This window comes from Oncorhynchus keta, chromosome 35, assembly GCF_023373465.1.
Source record: "Oncorhynchus keta strain PuntledgeMale-10-30-2019 chromosome 35, Oket_V2, whole genome shotgun sequence".
Taxonomy (NCBI): domain Eukaryota; kingdom Metazoa; phylum Chordata; class Actinopteri; order Salmoniformes; family Salmonidae; genus Oncorhynchus; species Oncorhynchus keta.
In genome coordinates this window covers 39,718,837-39,743,666 of record NC_068455.1, presented here as the reverse complement: position 1 = coordinate 39,743,666, position 24,830 = coordinate 39,718,837, and the positions used below count along the sequence as shown (strand labels likewise).

Sequence of the window (24,830 nt, the reverse complement as noted above, 5' to 3'; positions counted from 1 at the left end):
CTCATTCCGGGAATCTTCCGACCAGGTTTTTACTTAGAATGCTTGCTACAATAGCTAGGTTCAGATAGGGACACACGTCTCTGTTCTGTTCCACTGATGATGATGATGATGATGCTTATTCCTGTTTAGTTTCTCTTTACGTTCGGTATAATAGAAGCATCTGAGTATGGAGGGTGATCAGCCTCATTTGGTTTTGGGATAGTCCTGGGAGAGGTTAATAAGAAACTACTTGCACCTGGTTATAAGAGGGCTGGAAAGCTATGAACTATCCCAGAGTTTCACTTCAAGTTTCAGTCATTTTGTGGAATACCTTTAAGTATGCATCACGGTGTGGGTGGGTGGGGGGTGGGGGGGTAATAGAGGATGCAGCATTAAAGGTTAGACCCACACACCCTAGCTCTCAGAGAGCATGTTTTATGAGCTCTGTAAGTGCATTCCTGAGTTAAATGCGCAGGGGTTTAAGTGTGTGTGTTTGTGTGTGTGTGTGTGTGTGTGTGTGTGTGTGTGTGTGTGTGTGTGTGTGTTAGAGGTGGGGGATAACCACATGAGTGGGAGGGGTTGAGGGGAGGGGTTTGGGGGGGGCGGGGGGCAACCACAAAAAAGTAAGAATGGATATGAGAATTGGGGGTGGGGGGAAATAGGTAGATATTACATTTAGATGGAACTTAAATGGACGCTGGTTGACATTTGCACTGTGATGATAGCTCGTCTTTTACACAGAAAAAGGAAAGGCAGAGAGAGAGAGAAACAGAGACTGCTTCAGCAACTGGGACAGAACTAGAGATAGATCAGGAAGAGCTTTTGAATTACTTTTAGAGAATATATCTTTATAGATAATCATCAGCATGGCTGCTTTGTGTCTGCTCTCTATCTAATGTAATGTTAATTTCTGCTTCCTTTACCCACTGGACTGATAAGATACTGCATATTACGGCTAATGGATTGGAGGTAGAAACACACAAACACACAGTGACTGACTGGCTGGCTGGCTGGCTGGCTGACTGGCTGGCTGACTGGCTGGCTTACCGGAAGACTGGAAGACTTGACGGGTTCACTTCTCTGTACCCTTCAACCTCCCCTCTGTTTCTGCAGATATGGTCAGATTTCTATAGGGAAAGATGTGTGTGTGTGTGTTCATGAAGACAGCTACAAGCACCCACCCAGTTTGAAATCCGACAGTTATATAACTGACCATTACAGTTGCTGTGCTATTCCTAACTCTCCTCTCCTCCCTCTCTCCTCTTCCTACCTCCATCCTCCTCCCTCTGTAAGACAAATATAATTTGCTGTCCATTCGCTCTCCTCCTCAACAAACAACATCCCTCTCTAGCTCTGCTTTGATGTTCTGTTCCCTCTGTTTCCAATCTCTCTGTGAGCTAGGGTGGTAGAGGGATGAGGAGTGGAGGGGGGAGGAGAGGAGAGAGGAGAGATTGCCTGTCTGTTCTGACCCACAACCTTTCTCTAATGAGAAACTGGCCCTTGTTAAACTTTTCCAATTACTGAGAGACGATGCCGAGAGCGGGGCTGTTGTTTACTACGCTCTGGACAGAGACAGGTGATAGAGGGAATAATTGGGAGATAAGTAGGGTTCTCTCTGTCAATCCCTTTTCACTTGGCTCCCTCTCTCTCGCTGACCCTGTTTACGTTTGGATTGGCTCTAATTGGATTGTTTGTGTTTCTGTGTGTGTGTGTGTGTGTGAGTGAGTGAGTGAGTGTGTGTGTAGCTACAGGGTTCTGGACCTCTGGCCAATCTTGGGATTGAGGGAGGCTGGTAGAGAGGGATGAGAGAAATAGGAAAGTAGGCATAGAGAGATAGTATTTGGGCCTGTGAGTGTGTGAGTGTTTTTTCTATTTATTTGCTTGAGGCTAAATACAGTCTGCTTAGAAGAAGATCAGTTCACACAAACGCATTGCTAGACAGCCATATTTAAGTCTTGCCATAGATTTCAAGCTGATTTAAGTCAAAAATGTAAATCTGCCACACAGGAGCATTCAATGTCATCTTAGTAAGAAAATCCAGTGTATATTTGGCCTTGTGTTTTAGGTTATTGTCCTGCTTGTGCTTAGTTCTATTCCATTTATATTTTCCTAAAAACCTCCCTAGTCCTTGCCGATGACAAGCATACCCATAACATGATGCAGCCACCACCATGATTGAAAATATGAAGAGTTGTAGTCAGTGATGTGTTGTGTTGGATTTGCCCCAAAAGTTTTTGCCAACTTTTTGGCAGTTTTACTTAAGTGTCTTGTTGCAAACAGGATGCATGTTTCGGAAAATGTTGATTCTGTACAGGCTTCCTCCTTCTTTTCACTCGGTCAATTAGGTTAGTATTTTGGAGTAACTACAATATTTGATCCATCCTGTTGTCTCCTATCACAGCCATTAAACTCTGCAACTGTTTTAAAGTCACCATTGGCCTCATGGTGAAATCCCTGAGCAGTTTCCTTCCTCTCCGGCAACTGGTTTAAAAAGGACGCCTGTATCTTTGTGGTGACTGGATGTATTTCTACACTATCCAAAATGTAATGAATAACTTCAAAATGCTCAAAGCGATATTCAATGTCTGCTTTTTTAATATAGGTGCCATTCTTTGCGAGGCATTGGAAAACCTCTGTAACAATCTTAGGTGTAGTGGGTGCAGAGTCGGGTGCAGGAGGCAGAAAGTTCTGGATAGCCCTTTATTCAGCACTGGGTAAAATAGTCTATACAACGAAACTGAGCGTCATAAAACAAATGCCCAAAACAGGAACCTAAGCAAGATCACACAACCACACATACAAAGTGGGAATTAACAAGCCTGCAGGAAGAGCAGGCGGGCCTACCGACTTAAATAGCCAAACACATGAAGAGCAGGCGGGCCTACCGACTTAAATAGCCAAACACATAAAGAGCAGGCGGGCCTACCGACTTAAATAGCCAAACACATGAAGAGCAGGCGGGCCTACCGACTTAAATAGCCAAACACATGAAGAGCAGGCGGGCCTACCGACTTAAATAGCCAAACACATGAAGAGCAGGCGGGCCTACCGACTTAAATAGCCAAACACATGAAGAGCAGGCGGGCCTACCGACTTAAATAGCCAAACACATGAAGAGCAGGCGGGTCTACCGACTTAAATAGCCAAACACATGAAGAGCAGGCGACCTACCGTCTTAAATAGCCAAACACATGAAGAGCAGGCGGGCCTACCAACTTAAATAGCCAAACACATAAAGAGCAGGCGGGTCTACCGACTTAAATAGCCAAACACATGAAGAGCAGGCGGGTCTACCGACTTAAATAGCCAAACACATGAAGAGCAGGCGGGCCTACCGACTTAAATAGCCAAACACATAAAGAGCAGGCGGGTCTACCGACTTAAATAGCCAAACACATGAAGAGCAGGCGGGCCTACCGACTTAAATAGCCAAACACATGAAGAGCAGGCGGGCCTACCGACTTAAATAGCCAAACACATGAAGAGCAGGCGGGTCTACCGACTTAAATAGCCAAACACATGAAGAGCAGGCGGGCCTACCGACTTAAATAGCCAAACACATGAAGAGCAGGCGGGCCTACCGACTTAAATAGCCAAACACATGAAGAGCAGGCGGGCCTACCGACTTAAATAGCCAAACACATGAAGAGCAGGCGGGCCTACCGACTTAAATAGCCAAACACATGAAGAGCAGGCGGGCCTACCGACTTAAATAGCCAAACACATGAAGAGCAGGCGGGTCTACCGACTTAAATAGCCAAACACATGAAGAGCAGGCGGGCCTACCGACTTAAATAGCCAAACACATGAAGAGCAGGCGGGCCTACCGACTTAAATAGCCAAACACACGAAGAGCAGGCGGGCCTACCGACTTAAATAGCCAAACACACGAAGAGCAGGCGGACCTACCGACTTAAATAGCCAAACACACGAAGAGCAGGCGGGCCTACCGACTTAAATAGCCAAACACACAAAGAGCAGGCGGGCATACCGACTTAAATAGCCAAACACACGAAGAGCAGGCGGGCCTACCGACTTAAATAGCCAAACACAGGAAGAGCAGGCGGGCCTACCGACTTAAATAGCCAAACACATGAAGAGCAGGCGGGCCTACCGACTTAAATAGCCAAACGCACGAAGAGCAGGCGGGTCTACCGACTTAAATAGCCAAACACACGAAGAGCAGGCGGGTCTACCGACTTAAATAGCCAAACACACGAAGAGCAGGCGGGCCTACCGACTGAAATAGCCAAACACAGGAAGAGGAGGCGGGCCTACCGACTTAAATAGCCAAACACACGAAGAGCAGGCGGGCCTACCGACTTAAATATCCAAGCACACGAAGAGCAGGCGGGCCTACCGACTTAAATATCCAAACTAAAAGTCTAAACAAGAAACAGGTGAAACAAATCAGACCAAACCAACAGAAAAGGGAAAAAGGGATCGGTGGCAGTTCGCAGGCCGGTGACGACGACCGCAGAGCACCACCCGAACAGGAAGGGGAGCCACCTTCGGTAGGAGTCGTGACAACCCCCCTCGTCTTTGTGGTTGAATCTGTGTTTGAAATCCACTGCTTGACTACGAGAGAATTCATTTATTCTTCATGTTAAACACTATTATTGCACACGGAGTGAGTTCATGCAACTTATTATGTGACTCGTTCAGCAAATTTTCACTCCTGAACTTATATGGGCTTGACACAACAAAGGGGTTGAATACTTATTGACTCAAGACATTTCAGCGTTTTCATTTTTAATTCATTTGTAAACATTTCTAAAAAAATAATTCCACTTTGACATTATGGAGTACTGTGTGTTGGCCAGTGACAAAACATCGCAATGTAATCTATTTTAAATTCAGGCTGTAACACAACAGAATGTGGAAAAAGTCAAGGGGTATGAATATTTTCTGAAGGCACTGTATACATGTACAACTAGACACTACGCATGACTACTCACAGCTCTCCTGTGATGTTCACAGTAGATTTAAAAACAAAGAAAAAACATTGCAAACATTTTGTTGCCATGGCAACATGCTACATTAATTGCCATAGCAACTCAGATGATTAATTACCTGCTGTTTTCCATAGATGCAGGGTTGCTTGGGAAATGGTGTCTCAGGCAGTCAGTGCGTCTGTTTGCGTGCATGCGTGTGTGTGTGTGTGTGTGTCTGCCGGCCGGTAAGAGAGACATTATGCTATCTCTGACAGTGCAGCTTGTCCGTTGGAGTGTGTGTGGTTGGGGTGGGCAGGGAAGGGAGCAATGAGGAGACTCACCTCTGCAGCTTACCGCCACACTCAGACATATTTCTCTCTCAGACATATACCTTCCTCCCTTTATCTCCCTCTGCCTCTCTCCTCCTTGCTCTTGCAATTTTCCACTCAGCCTCCCCCCTCCATCTCTCTAGATGGCGCCGTATTGGATGGCCACCGTTTTGCAAGAGCCGACCCAACTTTGCTATTTTTTGATTATTTTGTTGTTCAGTTTTACTTTATTTTCAAGAAATGTATCCGCCATTCATTTCTCACAACTGACAAGAAGTTACTTACCCCAATTCCGGCTTGAACGTCAACTCTGCCCTGTGCTCTCTCTGTAAATTCCGACCCAATTTCCGTGCTCCCCAAGAGGAAACACCGCCGTTAAAAAGGCAATAGGGGGGTAATGCTGGTGAGATTAAGGCCGAAGGGAAAACCAGCCACTTCTTCCCCCCATTCTACTGGCCAATGTGAAGTCACTCGATAATAAGATGGACAACCTCTGACAACGGGACTCTCAAAACTGCAATATTCTTTGCTTTTAAAAAAAAATGGCTCTTTGACAAGATACCCCCCATGGCTAACCAACTCGGGCGGACAGGACGGTGGAGTCGGGGAAATTGAGGGGGAGGGGTTTGTTCCTACATCAACACCAACTGGTGTGCTAACTCTAGCGCGGTGTAAGTGTCGACCCACTGTTCACCTGTCTTGGAATATGGTCAAATGCCGACTCTTCGACCTCCGAGGGAGTTTTCAGCTGTTATCGTGGCTGTTGTCCACATTCTACCTCAGGACAAGAAAATTAACAAGATGACACTTAATGAACTGTACAAGGCTATAAAATAAGCAAGAAAACCTACATTCAGAGGCTGCTTTTCTGGTTGCCGGTGATTTTAACACTGCATCACTAAAACACGTGATGCTTAACTTCCATCAACACTTCTTCAACGCAATTAGGGGCGATAAAGTCCTAAACCACTGTTATTGTTCCCACAAGCAAGCAGACAAGGCCCTCCCTCGTCTGCCATTCAGCAAATCAGATCATGATTCCGTACTCCTGCTTCCTGTTTACAAGCACAAACTCAAACAGGAAGTACCCATGACTCGCTCCATTGAGGTGTGGACTCGAGTCACATGACTTGGAACTATCACAAATATGGTGACTTGCAACTCGACATCGACTTTAACGCCAATGACTCGTGACTTAACTTGGACTTGAGCCGTTGACTCGACCTGACTTGATACCCTCCCCAAGCTGAAATAATAAAAACTAAGCTATTAAAAAAGTGTTCAGTGCATCAACTCTTCATTTAATGGATTACAGTTTGAATCGGACAGCAGCCAATCAAATTGTACCAGCTGAGAAAAAGTTGTGCGTGGCAGTGCAGAGGAACGACGGTGGGTGAATTCAGATGGAGCCCTTGGAAAGATGATACTTAAAATTATTATTTTCGGATATGAAGACTACACTGTAGTCATCCAAAAAAACGGATTGCAACTTGCAAAACATGCAGAAAGAAAGTTACAGATGGAGGTGCAACAACTTCAAACTTTGTTCGACATTTGAAGCTGAACAAAGAACAGTAAGTCATGGCTAATATAGCCGACAGCTGTATATAACTTTGCTAGTGTAGCATGTAGGCTAACGTAACGTTAAATCAATGAGCCTACTCACTGTCAGTCAGTGCGGGAACGTGATCAATGCACCCAAGATTGAGCTACAGCTACAGTTGGAAGCCTAAATCCTGCCTTATGTTACTGCTGATCCTGAAACCATTGACATACGTTAGCCTACCGTAACCACACACACAGAGGGTGTGTGTGTGTGTATGTGTGTGTTAAGGCCTACATCGCCCGATTGCGCCCCATAGCGATCCTCAATAGCCGATCGCAATGGGGGAGGGGGGTGTCTTTCTCATGGCTACCCATTTATTTCCATGGACATATAAAGTTTATTTGGATGATTTGCGGAAATGTAATATACTAACTATTACTTTTGTTAAAAATATGAAATGGTATTACATTTGGTGAAGAGCACATTATGACTTGAGACTTGACTCGGGCTTGCCTGTCTGGACTTGGGACTTGACTTGGGACTTGAGTGCTAAGACTTGGGACTTGACTTGTGACTTGTAAAACAAAGACTTGGTCCCACCTCTGCCAGAATCAGAGATTATGCTACAGGACTGCTTTGCTAGCGCTGATTGGAATATGTTTAGATACTCCACCGATAACACTGAGCTAACCACCTCCATCACCAGCTTCATTAGAAAATGTATCTGTGATGTTATACCCACAGTGAGGGTTCGCTGCTTACCCAATCAAAGCCCTGGATTAACACAGAGGTCGGCTATTAAAATAAAGGGCAGGGCTCCGTACACAGATCAATCACAGACAACCCTGAGGCTACGGCCGAAGACAGGAATAAGTACAAGATGTCCCTCCGCAGAGTCATTAAACGACCAAAAGGACAATGTAGGAATAAGTTGGAATCACACTACTCAGGCTCCGAATCCCGCGACATGTGACAGGGGCTACAGTCCATTACGGATTAAAAAGGAAGACCCAACCGTGATCTGGCCAACGATGCCTCTCAACCAGATTACCTCAATGCACGCTTTGACAACAACAACATTGTGCCGGGTGTGAGGGCCTTCACCAACCCCGAGGATTGGGTGATCTCGCTCTTCGAGGCCGACGTGAGAAAGCTCTTTAATCAGGTCAACACCCGCAAGGCCACAGGGTGCGACGGTATTCCAGGGTGTGTTCTCTCACGCCCCCATCCACATCGATGGCTGCAGTGGAGCAGGTGGAGAGCTTTAAGTTCCTCTGTGTCTAAATCGCTAAAGACTTAAAAAAGCCTAAACACACGCGCACAGCCCTGTGAAGGCGCGACAGCACCTCTTTCCCCTCAGAAGGTTGAAACAAGTTTGGCATGGGCCCTCAAATACTCAAAAAGTTCTACAGCTGTACCATCGAGAGCATCTTGACTGACTGCATCACTGCCTGTTATGGCAATAGCACCGCCCTCGATTGCTTGGCGTAGCAGAGGGTGGTGCGGACAGCCGAGTACATCACTGAGACCGAGCTCCCTGCCATCCAGGACATCTATATCAGGCGGTGTGGTAGGAAGGCTAGGGAAATCATTAAAAGACTCCAACCACCCAAGCCATAGACTATTATCTCTGCTTCCGCAAGCGGTACCAGTGCATCGAGTCTGGCACCAACAGGCTCTTGAACAGCTTCTATCCCCAAGCAATAAGACTGGTAAATAGCTAACAAAATAGCTACATGGACTATCTGAGTTAACCTTGTATCTTTATTGACTTTTATTTGTGCATTGTCCCTATTCACACTCACAGGGCCCAACACACTCACACACACATACACACACACACACACACACACACACACACACACACACACACACACACACACACACACACACACAAACACACACACACACACACACACACACACACACACACACACACACACACACACACACACACACACACACACTCCATCATCTGCTCACTTACACATAATGTGCACATAATCCGTCTGTAAAATAATCAGAAATAGATTACACAAAGAGAAGCCTGCTTTTGCATGTTTCATTGATTTCCAGGAAGCTTTTGATTTTGTAAATAGGGATCTTTTAGCCTTTAGTTTGTTAAAGACAGGGGTTGATGGGACATTTTATCACGCAATCTAGTCTCTTTACAAAGTATCAATTGCTTGTGTGTGTGTTAATGAATCTTGTACAGACTGGTTTCCAACACCCTCGGGTGTGAAACAAGGAGACACCTTGTCACCGACTTTGTTTGCTATGTTTATAACTGATTTGGCAAAAGAAATGAAACAGTTAAATATTGGAGTAAGATATGATGATGAAATGCTAAGTATCTTTTTACATGCTGATGATATTATTTTGACGGCAGAAACTGAACAAGACCTGCAGAACGTGTTATTATGTGCAGTCAATTGGCGTAAAAGATGGAGACTCGTGATCAACCAGACAAAAACACAGGTAATGCATTTGGGGTGATGCATATGCCAACTGCCAGAATAGCTCGTGAAGTTTTTCAATGGGATCTATCCATAGGGGGAGCCTGGGCAACTGAAATGTCTGACCTTTTTCAACAGTCCGATTGTGAACATCTGTACGAAAACCAAATGAAGGGAGACAGATATTATTTTTTTTTTTTACATTTGATGCAATATGAAAAAAAATGGGTGGAGGAGATGAATCATAAACCCAAATTGAGAACCTTTCCTTTGATTAAGGGTGGATTTCTGTGTGAGGGATACAGTACCAGTCAAAAGTTTGGACACACCTACTTATTCAAGGGTTTTTCCTTTTCTACATTGTTGAATAATAGTGAAGAAGTCAAAACTATGAAATAACACATATGGAATCATATGTTAACCAAAAAAGTGTTATTTTAGATTCTTAAAAGTAGCCACCCTTCGCCTTGATGACAGCTTTGCACACACTTGGCATTCTCTCAACCAGCTTCACCTGGAATGCTTTTCCAACCATCTTGAAGGAGTTCCCCACACTTGTTGGCTGCTTCACTCTGCGGTCCAACTCATCCCAAACCATCTCAATTGGGTTGAGGTTCGGGTGATTGTGGAGGCCAGGTCATTTGATGCAGCACTCCATCACTCTCCTTCTTGGTCAAATAGCCCTTACACAGCCTGGAGGTGTGTTGGATCATTGTCCTGTTGAAAAACAATTGATCGACCCACTAAGTGCAAACCAGATGGGATGGCGTATCGCTGCAGAATACTGTGGTAGTCATGCTGGTTAAGTGTGTCTTGAATACTAAATAAATCACTGAGTGTCACCAGAAAAGCACCATCACACCTCCTCCTCCATGCTTCACAGTGGGAACCACACATGCGGTGATCATCCGTTCACCTACTCTGCGTCTCACAAAGACACAGCGGTTGTAACCAAAAATCTCACATTTGGACTCATCAGACCAAAGGACAGATTCCAACCTGTCTAATATCCATTGCTCGTTTTTCTTGGCCCAAGCAAGTCTGTTATTCCTATTGGTGTCCTTCAGTAGTGGTTTCTTTCAAATCAAACTTTATTTGTCACATGCGCCGAATACAACAAGTGTAGACCTTACTGTGAAATGCTTACTTACAAGCCATTAACCAACAGTGCAGTTCAAGAAAGAGTTAAGAAAATATTTACCAAATAAACTAAGGTAAACAATTATAAAATAACAATAATGACACTATATACAGGGGTTCCTGGTACCGAGTCAATGTGCGGGGGTACAGGTTAGTCGAGATAATTTGTACATGTTGGTAGGGGTGAAGTGACTATGCTTAGATAATAAACAGCGAGTAGCAGCAGTGTACAAAACAAATGGAGGGGGGTGTCAATGTAAATAGTCCGGTGGCCATTTTGATTAATTGTTCAGCAGTTTTATGGCTTGAGGGTAGAAGCTGTTAAGGAGCTTTTTAGTCCTAGACCTGGCGCTCCGGTACCGCTTGCTGCGCGGGGACTGGAGTCTCTGATAATATGTAGGGCCTTCCTCTGAGACCACCTGGCATAGAGGTCCTGGATGGCAGGAAGCTTGGCCCCGGTGATGTACTGGGCCGTACGCACTACCCTCGGTAGCGCCTTACGGGCAGATGCCGAGCAGTTTTATGCAGCAATTCAAGCACGAAGGACCGAGTCATGCAGTCCCCTCTGAACAGTTGATGTTGAGATGTGTCTGTTACTTAAACTCTGTGAAGCATTTATGTGGGTTGCAATCTGAGGTGCAGTTAACTCTAATGAACTTATCCTCTGCAGCAGAGGGAACTCTGTGTCTTCCTTTCCTGTGGCGGTCCTCGTGAGAGCCAGTTTCATCATAGCACTTGATGGTTTTTGCAACTGCACTTGAAAAACATTTAAAGTTATTGAAATGTTCTTCATTGACTGACCTTCATGTCTTAAAGTAATGATGGACTGTCATTTCTCTTTGCTTATTTGAGCTGTTCTTGCCATAATATGGACATGGTCTTTTACGAAATACATCTTCTTTATACCACCCCTACCTTGTCACAACACAACTGATTGGCTCAAACGCATTAAGAAGGGAAGAAATTCCACAAATGAACTTTTAACAAGGCACAGCTGTTAACTTAAATGCATTCCAGGTGACTACCTCATGAAGCTGGTTGAGAGAATGCCAAGAGTGTGCAAAGCTGTCATCAAGGCGAAGGGTGGCAACTTTGAAGAATTTTAAAATCTAAAATAATTTAGATTTGTTTCACACTTTTTTGCTTACTACATGATTCCATATGTGTTAATTCATATTATTAGAATATAGTACAAAAAATAGAAAAACCCTGGAATCAGTAGGCGTGCCCAAACTTTTGACTCCTACTGTATATTATGTATAACCTACCTAAAAGCAATAGATCGCTGTATGCAAAGCTAATATCATGGATATTGCCTCAGCGTAATGAAACAGGTAAGATCAGGGATATTGCCTCTGCGTATTGAAACAGGTAAGATCAGGGATATTGCCTCTGCGTATTGAAACAGGTAAGATCAGGGATATTGCCTCTGCGTATTGAAACAGGTAAGATCAGGGATATTGCCTCTGCGTATTGAAACAGATAAGATCAGGGATATTGCCTCTGCGTATTGAAGCAGGAAAGATCATGGATATTGCCTCTGCGTATTGAAACAGGTAAGATCAGGGATATTGCCTCTGCGTATTGAAACAGGTAAGATCAGGGATATTGCCTCTGCGTATTGAAACAGGTAAGATCAGGGATATTGCCTCTGCGTATTGAAACAGGTAAGATCAGGGATATTGCCTCTACGTATTGAAACGGGTAAGATCAGGGACATTGCCTCTGTGTATTGAAACAGGTCAGATCAGGGATATTACCTCTGCATATTGAAACAGGTCAGATCAGGGATATTGCCTCTGCGTATTGAAACAGGTAAGATCAGGGATATTGCCTCTGCGTATTGAAACAGGTAAGATCAGGGATATTGCCTCTGTGTATTGAAACAGGTCAGATCAGGGATATTACCTCTGCATATTGAAACAGGTCAGATCAGGGATATTGCCTCTGCGTATTGAAACAGGTCGGTATCGTGGTGAAATGGAAGAGGAAACACTATGTATCTATTGTGACCTCGAAGAAATAAGCGAATTACACTCATTCTATCCTCTATTGTCTTTTCTACCACGATATACACTTGCTCTTATTCCAGAAAGCACACCAGATATACCCTGGCATTATGTGGCTGCGTGATGAGGAGACAGACCGCCAGACATACCCTGGCATTATGTGGCTGCGTGATGAGGAGACAGACCACCAGACATACCCTGGTATTATGTGGCTGAGTGATGAGGAGACAGACCACCAGATATACCCTGGCATTATGTGGCTGCGTGATGAGGAGACAGACCACCAGATATATCCTGGCATTATGTGGCTGCGTGATGAGGAGACAGACCACCAGATATACCCTGGCATTATGTGGCTGCGTGATGAGGAGACAGACCACCAGATATACCCTGGTATTATGTGGCAGCGTGATGAGGAGACAGACCACCAGACATACCCTGGCATTATGTGGCTGAGTGATGAGGAGACAGACCACCAGATATACCCTGGTATTATGTGGCTGCGTGATGAGGAGACAGACCACCAGACATACCCTGGCATTATGTGGCTGAGTGATGAGGAGACAGACCACCAGATATACCCTGGTATTATGTGGCTGCGTGATGAGGAGACAGACCACCAGACATACCCTGGCATTATGTGGCTGCGTGATGAGGAGACAGACCACCAGATATACCCTGGCATTATGTGGCTGAGTGATGAGGAGACAGACCACCAGATATACCCTGTTATTATGTGGCTGAGTGATGAGGAGACAGACCACCAGATATACCCTGGCATTATGTGGCTGAGTGATGAGGATACAGACCACCAGATATACCCTGGTATTATGTGGCTGAGTGATGAGGAGACAGACCACCAGATATACCCTGGCATTATGTGGCTGAGTGACGAGGAGACAGACCACCAGATATACCCTGGTATTATGTGGCTGAGTGACGAGGAGACAGACCACCAGATATACCCTGGCATTATGTGGCTGAGTGATGAGGTGACAGACCACCAGATATACCCTGACATTATGTGGCTGAGTGATGAGGAGACAGACCACCAGATAGACCCTGGCATTATGTGGCTGAGTGATGAGGTGACAGACCACCAGATAGACCCTGGCATTATGTGGCTGAGTGATGAGGAGACAGACCACCAGATAGACCCTGGCATTATGTGGCTGAGTGATGAGGAGACAGACCACCAGATATACCCTGGCATTATGTGGCTGAGTGATGAGGAGACAGACCACCAGATATACCCTGGCATTATGTGGCTGAGTGATGAGGAGACAGACCACCAGATATACCCTGGCATTATGTGGCTGAGTGATGAGGTGACAGACCACCAGATAGACCCTGGCATTATGTGGCTGAGTGATGAGGAGACAGACCACCAGATAGACCCTGGCATTATGTGGCTGAGTGATGAGGAGACAGACCACCAGATATACCCTGGCATTATGTGGCTGAGTGATGAGGAGACAGACCACCAGATATACCCTGGCATTATGTGGCTGAGTGATGAGGAGACAGACCACCAGATATACCCTGGCATTATGTGGCTGAGTGATGAGGAGACAGACCACCAGATATACCCTGGCATTATGTGGCTGAGTGATGAGGAGACAGACCACCAGATAGACCCTGGCATTATGTGGCTGAGTGATGAGGAGACAGACCACCAGATATACCCTGGTATTATGTGGCTGAGTGATGAGGAGACAGACCACCAGATATACCCTGGCATTATGTGGCTGAGTGATGAGGAGACAGACCACCAGATATACCCTGGTATTATGTGGCTGAGTGATGAGGATACAGACCACCAGATATACCCTGACATTATGTGGCTGAGTGATGAGGAGACAGACCACCAGATATACCCTGGTATTATGTGGCTGAGTGATGAGGAGACAGACCACCAGATATACCCTGGCATTATGTGGCTGAGTGATGAGGAGACAGACCACCAGATATACCCTGGCATTATGTGGCTGAGTGATGAGGAGACAGACCACCAGATATACCCTGGCATTATGTGGCTGAGTGATGAGGAGACAGACCACCAGATATACCCTGGTATTATGTGGCTGAGTGATGAGGAGACAGACCACCAGATATACCCTGGCATTATGTGGCTGAGTGATGAGGAGACAGACCATGCCTTCTGTTTAATTCTTCTGTATTTATTTGTCCGTATATGTTATGTATGTATGTTTGTATATATGTACGAATGTATGTGTATATTTACAGTGTCTATGTATGTATGTATGTCTGTATATAGTATGCACATGTATGTATATTTTTTTTACTGCTCTAGGGATATAATTATTGCTTGGATAACCTTATTTACTATTATGTATTGATTTATACCTTAAATGTGTTCACTCTTTATGTGATGTGCACTGGAGAGAACACCTGAAGAAGAATTATCACAGTGAATTATTGTAATGTTTGTTCATGTGTCAATGGGATGGGTGGGATGGGTTGCCAACTGGCGATTGGACGCAGAAATCAAATGTAATTCCTTCATTCATACATTTATACGGACTCTACACACACACACACAGCGCTCACATACAAGCTGCTGCTACTCTGTTTATCTTACATCCTGTTGCCTCGTCACCTTACCCCTATACATATCTACCTCCATCACTCCAGTATCTCTGTCACCTTTCCTCTATACATATCTACCTCCATCACTACATTATCCTAGTCACCTTACCCCTATACATATCTACCTCCATCACTCCAGTATCTCTGTCACCTTTCCTCTATACATATCTACCTCCATCACTACATTATCCTAGTCACCTTACCCCTATACATATCTACCTCCATCACTACATTATCCTAGCCACCTTACCCCTATACATATCTACCTCCATCACTCCAGTATCCCTGTCTCCTCACCCCTATACATATCTACCTCCATCACTCCAGTATCCTAGTCACCTTACCCCTATACATATCTACCTCCATCACTCCAGTATCCCTGTCACCTTACCCCTATACATATCTACCTCCATCACTCCAGTATCCCTGTCACCTTACCCCTATACATATCTACCTCCATCACTCCAGTATCCCTGTCACTTTACCCCTATACATATCTACCTCCATCACTCCAGTATCCCTGTCACCTTACCCCTATACATATCTACCTCCGTCACTCCAGTATCCCTGTCACTTTACCCCTATACATATCTACCTCCATCACTCCAGTATCCCTGTCACCTTACCCCTATACATATCTACCTCCGTCACTCCAGTATCCCTGTCTCCTTACCCCTATACAAATCTACCTCCGTCACTCCAGTATCCCTGTCACCTTACCCCTATACAAATCTACCTCCATCACTCCAGTATCCCTGTCACCTTACCCCTAAACATATCTACCTCCATCACTCCAGTATCCCTAAACATATCTACCTCCATCACTCCAGTATCCCTGTCACCTTACCCCTATACATATCTACCTCCGTCACTCCAGTATCCCTGTCACTTTACCCCTATACATATCTACCTCCGTCACTCCAGTATCCCTGTCACCTTACCCCTATACATATCTACCTCCATCACTCCACCTTACCCCTATACATATCTACCTCCATCACTCCAGTATCCCTGTCTCCTTACCCCTATACATATCTACCTCCATCACTCCAGTATCTCTGTCACCTTTCCTCTATACATATCTACCTCCATCACTACATTATCCTAGTCACCTTACCCCTATACATATCTACCTCCATCACTACATTATCCTAGCCACCTTACCCCTATACATATCTACCTCCATCACTCCAGTATCCCTGTCTCCTCACCCCTATACATATCTACCTCCATCACTCCAGTATCCTAGTCACCTTACCCCTATACATATCTACCTCCATCACTCCAGTATCCCTGTCACCTTACCCCTATACATATCTACCTCCATCACTCCAGTATCCCTGTCACCTTACCCCTATACATATCTACCTCCGTCACTCCAGTATCCCTGTCTCCTTACCCCTATACAAATCTACCTCCATCACTCCAGTATCCCTGTCACCTTACCCCTATACATATCTACCTCCATCACTCCAGTATCCCTGTCACCTTACCCCTATACATATCTACCTCCGTCACTCCAGTATCCCTGTCACTTTACCCCTATACATATCTACCTCCGTCACTCCAGTATCCCTGTCACCTTACCCCTATACATATCTACCTCCATCACTCCACCTTACCCCTATACATATCTACCTCCATCACTCCAGTATCCCTGTCTCCTTACCCCTATACATATCTACCTCCATCACTCCAGTATCCCTGTCACCTTACCCCTAAACATATCTACCTCCATCACTCCAGTATCCCTGTCTCCTTACTCCTATACATATCTACCTCCATCACTCCAGTATCCCTGTCTCCTTACCCCTATACATATCTACCTCCATCACTCCAGTATCCCTGTCACCTTACCCCTATACATATCTACCTCCATCACTCCAGTGTCCCTGTCACCTTACCCCTATACATATCTACCTCCATCACTCCAGTATCCCTGTCACCTTACCCCTATACATATCTACCTCCATCACTCCAGTGTCCCTGTCACATTACCCCTATACATATCTACCTCCATCACTCCAGTATCCCTGTCACCTTACCCCTATACATATCTACCTCCATCACTCCAGTGTCCCTGTCACCTTACCCCTATACATATCTACCTCCATCACTCCAATATCCCTGTCACCTTACCCCTATACATATCTACCTCCATCACTCCACCTTACCCCTATACATATCTACCTCCATCACTCCAGTATCCCTGTCTCCTTACCCCTATACATATCTACCTCCATCACTCCAGTATCCCTGTCACCTTACCCCTAAACATATCTACCTCCATCACTCCAGTATCCCTGTCTCCTTACTCCTATACATATCTACCTCCATCACTCCAGTATCCCTGTCTCCTTACCCCTATACATATCTACCTCCATCACTCCAGTATCCCTGTCACCTTACCCCTATACATATCTACCTCCATCACTCCAGTATCCCTGTCACCTTACCCCTATACATATCTACCTCCATCACTCCAGTATCCCTGTCACCTTACCCCTATACATATCTACCTCCATCACTCCAGTATCCCTGCACATTGTAAATATGGTATTGAAACTGACCCTGTACTTATTGTGTTCTTATTTCTCGTGTGTTTTTTTCTTCTTCTGGTATTGCATTGTTGGGTTTTGAGTTTGAAAGAAAGAAAGAAAGGTGCCTCACTATTTTTGTGCGTGTGACATTGGAAGTTGAAAACCTGAAACTCTATGCCAGTATGAACAGAGTTGTAACAGCTCCATAAACCTCCTGCTCTCATAACTGGCCTCACTTTCTTACACAACCACTGGATGGGATGGATGGATGTGTGTGTGTGTGTGTGTGTTTGTGTGTGTGTGTGTGTGTGTGTGTGCTTTTTTAACATGCAATGGGATGTAGTAAAAGCCCCACTGCATACGCTCACCAGGTGGTCTTGTGGCCTTAAATAACACACGCACACACACACACACACACACACACACACACACACACACACACACACACACACACACACACACACACACACACACACACACACACACACACACACACACACACACACACACAGTAGGCGAGGTTAGCTGAAGAGTTAGTGAGACACAGAGACCCAGTGTTCACTGTAAGAGAATTAGCTACGTAAACACTCACTCCTGTACATCTACTTATTTCCACTGAGTGGAATGTGTTTCTGTGTGTGTTTCTGTGTGTGTTTCTGTGTGTGTTTCTGTGTGTGTTTCTGTGTGTGTTTGTTTGTGTTTCTGTGTGTGTTTGTTTTTGTTTCTGTGTGTGTTTGTTTGTGTTTCTGTGTGTGTTTGCTTGTGTGTTTCTGTGCGTGTTTGTGTTTCTGTGTTTGTTTGTTTCTGTGTGTTTCTGTTTGTGTTTCTGTGCGTGTTTGTTTCTGTTTCTGTGTGTGTTTGTTTGTGTTTCTGTGTGTTTCTGTTTGTGTTTCTGTGTGTGTTTGTTTGTGTTTGTTTTTGTTTCTGTCTGTGTTTGTTTGTGTTTCTGTGTGTGTTTGCTTGTGTGTTTCTGTGTGTGTTTGTTTGTGTTTCTGTGTGTTTCTGTGTGTTTCTGTTTGTGTTTGTTTGTGTTTCTGTGTGTGTTTGTTTGTGTTTGTTTGTGTTTCTGTGTGTTTCTGTTTGTGTTTGTTTGTGTTTCTGTGTGTGTTTGTTTGTGTTTGTTTGTGTTTGTTTGTGTTTCTGTGTGTGTTTGTTTGTATTTCTGTGTGTTTCTGTGTGTGTTTGTTTGTGTTTCTGTGTGTTTCTGTTTAGTGAGAATACTGTACCAATTTAACTGTGTGGTTATATTCCCTGTTCATTTCAAATGTATAGGGCACAGATTGGAGAAGCAGCAACTCTTAAACCTTTAATGGTTGAGCATTTGACCTTTTGGTCTGTTTTGCCCTGTTTGGAAACTAGGTATCTAGTATCTAGAAATGCAAGTGATATAAAACACCAATTATTCATTGGTATGCTGTAATATGTAAACAATCATCACTCAGAAGTACCTTGTCCCTGTGTTATAATCGTGTTTGTGTGTGTGTGTGTGTGTGTGTGGAACTGAAGTCAATGTCCTATAGACAGGAATGCTAGGGGCCAGCTCACGCTGACTGAGCGCGGAGTGTGTGAGATTGAGAGATGGTGTCTGCTGTGGCAGCATCCATCTCACTGAGTAGACATAATATAATAATAATATAATATATGCCATTTAGCAGACGCTTTTAACCAAAGCGACTTACAGTCATGTGTGCATACATTCTACGTATGGGTGGTCCCGGGAATCGATAGACATCACCGTGGAGGTATAACTGACACACACTACTGTTCATCACAGCACTGGTCTCTGCCTAGCTGTATGCGTGTGTGTGTGTGTGTGTGTGTGTGTGTGTGTGTGTGTGTGTGTGTGTGTGTGTGTGTGTGTGTGTGTGTGTGTGTGTGTGTGTGTGTGAGATCTATGGCGGGGTAAAGGATAGCAGTGTTTTTGATGTTGTTTATAACCTCTGTTTTGTTGACCTTCCCCCACTGTTCTCTCAACTGTAACACACCAGACTGCATCATTACACACACACACACACACACACACACACACACACACACACACACACACACACACACACACACACACACACACACACACACACACACACACACACAGTCCATCATCATTCTCCTTCATGCGCCGGAGGAAGTGGAACTGTTAGTAACAGAAAGTCACTGCATTCTCTCCATTACATCTCTATTCTTTCTCCTCTCTTTCCTCCTCTTCTTTTTTTTACAATGCCTCAATATCACCCCTGCTATTATTACCCCCTTCTCTCACCCCTGATCTCCCTCCCCATATCTACATCTCTCCCTCCCTTTACTGCCCCCCCCACCATGGGGCCCCATCCATCTAACCCATACCACACACACACTGTAAGCTGAGAGCCATCCATCAGTTATAGAGGGGGTTCCAGCTGTATGAAAAACGTTAGTGTAACCCTAATGTCATAGTGTTTGTGAGGAGAGGGTTAAAGGTAGTTTTACTGCTCTGTTTTTACTCTGTGTAGCTCCAGACATGGGAATGAATTAGGCCAGCAATGAGATTTACAGTTAGCACATTTCCCTCACAGAAATAAAACACATCAAGTGAGAAAAATGAACAATTTACAGATGACACGTTATCCAAGGCCAGTTTCAAACACTGCATTATGTATTCTGTTTACTGACTACTGCTCCTTGCACCTATATCTGTTTGTGTGTGGACCGGAAGTCCCCACAAGAATAGTAAACGAACCAAAATTTGAACAATTTGGGACATTTTGTTAGTCCCCACAAGTAGACTGGACACATGACATTTTTTAACAATGCTTTTTTCTGATAACAGCTAGTTCATTGCTTCCGCCGTGTTACCCAGTTTCATAATATGACCATATTTCCCAGCTGCTGGACATCGTTTTGAAGTAATCATGAAAAACAGGCCTTATTTTAAGTCATTCTTCACCCTGCCAGCTCATATTAGTTCTATTGAGCACGGTGGCACCAACTCGCCTTCCGAACGTTCTATTCCCAGCCTTTTGCTTTATGTCACAATGCCTGCTTCGCTATTGTTGGCAATGACACATGCTCACATTGTTTATAGTTAAAGTGTGAACAAAAACAAAACTTGACTCATGGAACTCTGAGGTTGTCCTATTGATTCCGATAGGGGAAATATAGGCGTCTGTCTATTTTGCCAAATATCTCACAATGTGGATATTTAGATTTTAATCAGGAGAATCTCCTCTTTGTAATTGTGTAAGTCTGGGCAGCGAGCTCGCTTGTCATCGTTCACTAGATCAGAAATAGTCCAGAGTTTTCATTTTTTCCCAACTTTCTCATTACGAGGACATAAGCACAGTTGGCACCATCGAGGTGCGGATGTTTACTTTCAACACAAGTAGTTTTTTCCCAGCTCCGTCCGACGAACAGATTGTAGTGGTCAAATGAAAAGGGATACATTGCTTTGTGCCGTTTAGGCAAAATGGAATTATAACCATCACTCTAGTCAAAACAGGCATTCGATTCGAAAAGGAATTCTAAGCATCACTCTAGTCAAAACAGGCATTCGATTCGAAAAGGAATTCTAAGCATCACTCTAGTCAAAACAGGCATTCGATTCGAAAAGGAATTCTAAGCATCACTCTAGTCAAAACAGACATTCGATTCGAAAATGAATTATAACCATCACTCTAGTCAAAACAGACATTCGATTCGAAAATTAATTCTAAGCATCACTCTAGTCAAAACAGACATTCGATTCGAAAAGGAATTCTAAGCATCACTCTAGTCAAAACAGACATTCGATTCGAAAAGGAATTATAACCATCACTCTAGTCAAAACAGACATTCGATTCGAAAAGGAATTCTAAGCATCACTCTAGTCAAAACAGACATTCGATTCGAAAAGGAATTCTAAGCATCACTCTAGTCAAAACAGACATTCGATTCGAAAAGGAATTATAACCATCACTCTAGTCAAAACAGACATTCGATTCGAAAATGAATTCTAAGCATCACTCTAGTCAAAACAGACATTCGATTCGAAAAGGAATTCTAAGCATCACTCTAGTCAAAACAGACATTCGATTCGAAAAGGAATTCTAAGCATCACTCTAGTCAAAACAGACATTCGATTCGAAAAGGAATTATAACCATCACTCTAGTCAAAACAGACATTCGATTCGAAAATGAATTCTAAGCATCACTCTAGTCAAAACAGACATTCGATTCGAAATGGAATTCTAACCATCACTCTAGTCAAAACAGGCATTCGATTCGAAATGGAATTCTAACCATCACTCTAGTCAAAACAGGCATTCAATTCGAAATGGAATTCTATGCATCACTCTAGTCAAAACAGGCATTCAATTCGAAATGGAATTCTAAGCATCACTCTAGTCAAAACAGGCATTCGATTCGAAATGGAATTCTAACCATCACTCTAGTCAAAACAGGCATTCAATTCGAAATGGAATTCTATGCATCACTCTAGTCAAAACAGACATTCGATTCGAAATGGAATTCTAACCATCACTCTAGTCAAAACAGGCATTCGATTCGAAATGGAATTCTAACCATCACTCTAGTCAAAACAGGCATTCAATTCGAAATGGAATTCTATGCATCACTCTAGTCAAAACAGGCATTCAATTCGAAATGGAATTCTAAGCATCACTCTAGTCAAAACAGGCATTCGATTCGAAATGGAATTCTAAGCATCACTCTAGTCAAAACAGGCATTCGATTCGAAAAGCGAACATTCGATTCCATTCATTTGCTACGGGCTCCCGATAGTGTTCCAGTTTAGCCAAGGTTCTTTTGCTGTTTTTCAGACGTGGGTGAATTTTGAATCCTTCTATTATCCAACCTACCACAAGATCAAATACTATTTCTAGGGTGTTTAGGGTTAAGGTTAGAATTAGTGTTAGGGTTAGAATTACGTTAAGGGTTAGGTTTAGGAGCTTGGGTTAGTTTTAGGGTTAGGTTTTTGTGTGTGTGTGTGTGTGTGTGTGTGTGTGTGTGTGTGTGTGTGTGTGTGTGTGTGTGTGTGTGTGTGTGTGTGTGTGTGTGTGTGTGTGTGTGTGTGTGTGTGTGTGTGCTCAGAGCGGGTGCTATAGACCGGATCCTTCTCTTCTGCACCACTTAACTGATCTCAGACCTGCTGAGAATGCACCTGTGTGTGTGTGTGTGTGTGTGTGTGTGTGTGTGTGTGTGTGTGTGCGTGTGTGCTCAGAGCAGGTGCTATAGACCGGATCCTTCTCTTCTGCACCAATAAACTGATCTCAGACCTGCTGAGAATGCACCTGTGTGTGTGTGTGTGTGCTTTTTTAACATGCAATGGCATGTAGGTGTTAGGGTTAGAATTAGGTTTAGGGCTAGGTTTAGGAGCTTGGGTTAGTTTTAGGGTTAAGGTTAGGGTTAGGGGTTAGGGAAAAATAGGATTTTGAATGGGACTGAATTGTGTGTCCCCACAAGGTTAGTTGTACAAGACTGTATGTGTGTTTGTGTGTGTGAGTTTGTCTTTGGAAGATGCCTTTGTTCATGTGAAAGCGAAAGAGACAGACAGTAAGGTAAGGGTAGAGTAAAAACTAAATGAGAGTGAGGGAGAAAGGGGAAAATGGAGGAGAGAGATGAAAAAGGGGGAGAGAGAGGAAGGAAAAGCATGAGAGAGAGGGGCTTGTTCAGCCTCACCTTCCGTGTGCAGCCATCTGGAACTTATTACACGCCGATAAACCCTCGGCATTCTGGGTAACACTTGCTCCATTTCCTGTCTCACCCCCCTCTCCCATCCTCTCCTCCTTTCCCTTCCCTCCTTCCTCTCTCGTTTCTTTACTCCGAGCTCTAATTTCCTATTTCCAGTCTGAGGGGGGAGGAGGGGCGAGAGGGGGAAGTAGGAGGGAGAGGCAGAGAGAGAAGGGAGGGGAGACTTGGGGAAAAAGGAGGGGGGGTAGTAAGGGGAAGAGAGGAGTTAGAGTAGAGATGGGAGGGAGGGAGAGATTGAGATGAGGGTGAGAGAGAAAGAGACAGAAACAGAAGAGGAGAGAGAGAGAGAGAGAGAGAGAGAGAGAGAGAGAGAGAGAGAGAGAGAGAGAGAGAGAGAGAGAGAGAGAGAGAGAGAGAGAGAGAGAGAGAGAGAGAGAGAGTGTGAGTATGGAAGGAGGGGGCGGGAGAGAGGGAGGGGTCATAGCAATGTCGGCCAAGGGTGCTTTTATGGCCAGATCTCCAAAAGATAGAGACAGAGAGGCTGAGTTTAGCACATAGGAGAGATTAGTGTGTGTGTGTGCGTGCTGTCTGTCTGTGTTCTGTGGTCATCACTGTCTTGGCTTCAAAACCATTCTCTGACTCTCCAGCTAGAGCAGGCCATTTACCTGACATAACACACAGAGACAAATAAAAAGCGTGAGCTTGTCCTGTTTCATCCAACAAGCTCTCACAGTTTCACAATCACAATTAGACTTTCGGGCTTGTTGCTCAAACGAATTTCAGTTGTTTCAAATGTCAGATTTCAAAGTGATTAAGTTGGTGTTCCGAAATAATTCCGAGAACGTCATCTTATAACCCTATCCAAAACCTTAACACTTAACCTTATAAATTCTGACATTTGGAGCAACTCGTAATCCCATGACTCTGAATCAGAAGATTGGGTGTTTTGATTGGGGAAACGCTGATGAACATCTAATTCTTCATTCAGACTGTGAGAGCTTGTTGGGTCAAAAGTAGTGTACTAAGTAGGGAATGGAGTCCCCTTTCAGTCACAGGCTGTGTGTAGCTACAGTAAGTCTGTATGACTGTAGCAGAGGGGACGAGGAGAGACTGTCTGCTACGACTGGCCTATTTATAAACAAATGTTTCTCTCCATAGCGTCTGTGTGTGTCAGCTAGTCAGTGTCCTGAGGCATGTTGGACATACAGCAGTGCTAATAGCACACACACGCGCACACAACCCCCCCCACACACACACACACTGTTGCAAAGCGTTGTCGTTGGCATGCCTGGTTGTTCAGTCAGACACACAGATATGAGTGGACTCTGCATCAGACAGCGAGATGAACTGAGACCAAAGCTTCAGATGGAATTATCTCATACATTTATCACCTCCGTCTAATACACTCATCATTAACGGGCTTAGGCTGAGGACAGAGAAAGGAAGAGATGATTGGGGAAAGAGTGTGGAGAGAGTGAGGGTGTCCAAGTCCTCAAAGGTGTTGTTATTAGTGTCTGTTGTCTGTAGCTTGTGAGGTGTGGAAACACTTTGTTGCTTTTATGAGTTTTGTCTTGCAGCTTTGCTGTTGCTATGTCTGTATGCTATGTCTTGCTTGTCCTATGT

General features: G+C 44.3%; 1 protein-coding gene and 1 long non-coding RNA gene across 3 annotated transcripts in view; one reads left to right on the top strand and one right to left on the bottom strand.

Annotated features, from left to right (window-relative positions):
- kif26ba (kinesin family member 26Ba) overlaps positions 1–24,830 on the top strand; it is a 179,250-nt gene that overhangs the window by 15,834 nt on the left and 138,586 nt on the right. The window lies entirely within an intron of this gene.
- On the bottom strand, positions 15,842–16,544 carry LOC127915969 (uncharacterized). The gene is made up of 3 exons (XR_008093165.1): positions 16,513–16,544; positions 16,372–16,418; positions 15,842–15,913 (listed from the first exon to the last, which is right to left on the bottom strand). It is a non-coding gene; the product is annotated as an uncharacterized LOC127915969 (long non-coding RNA).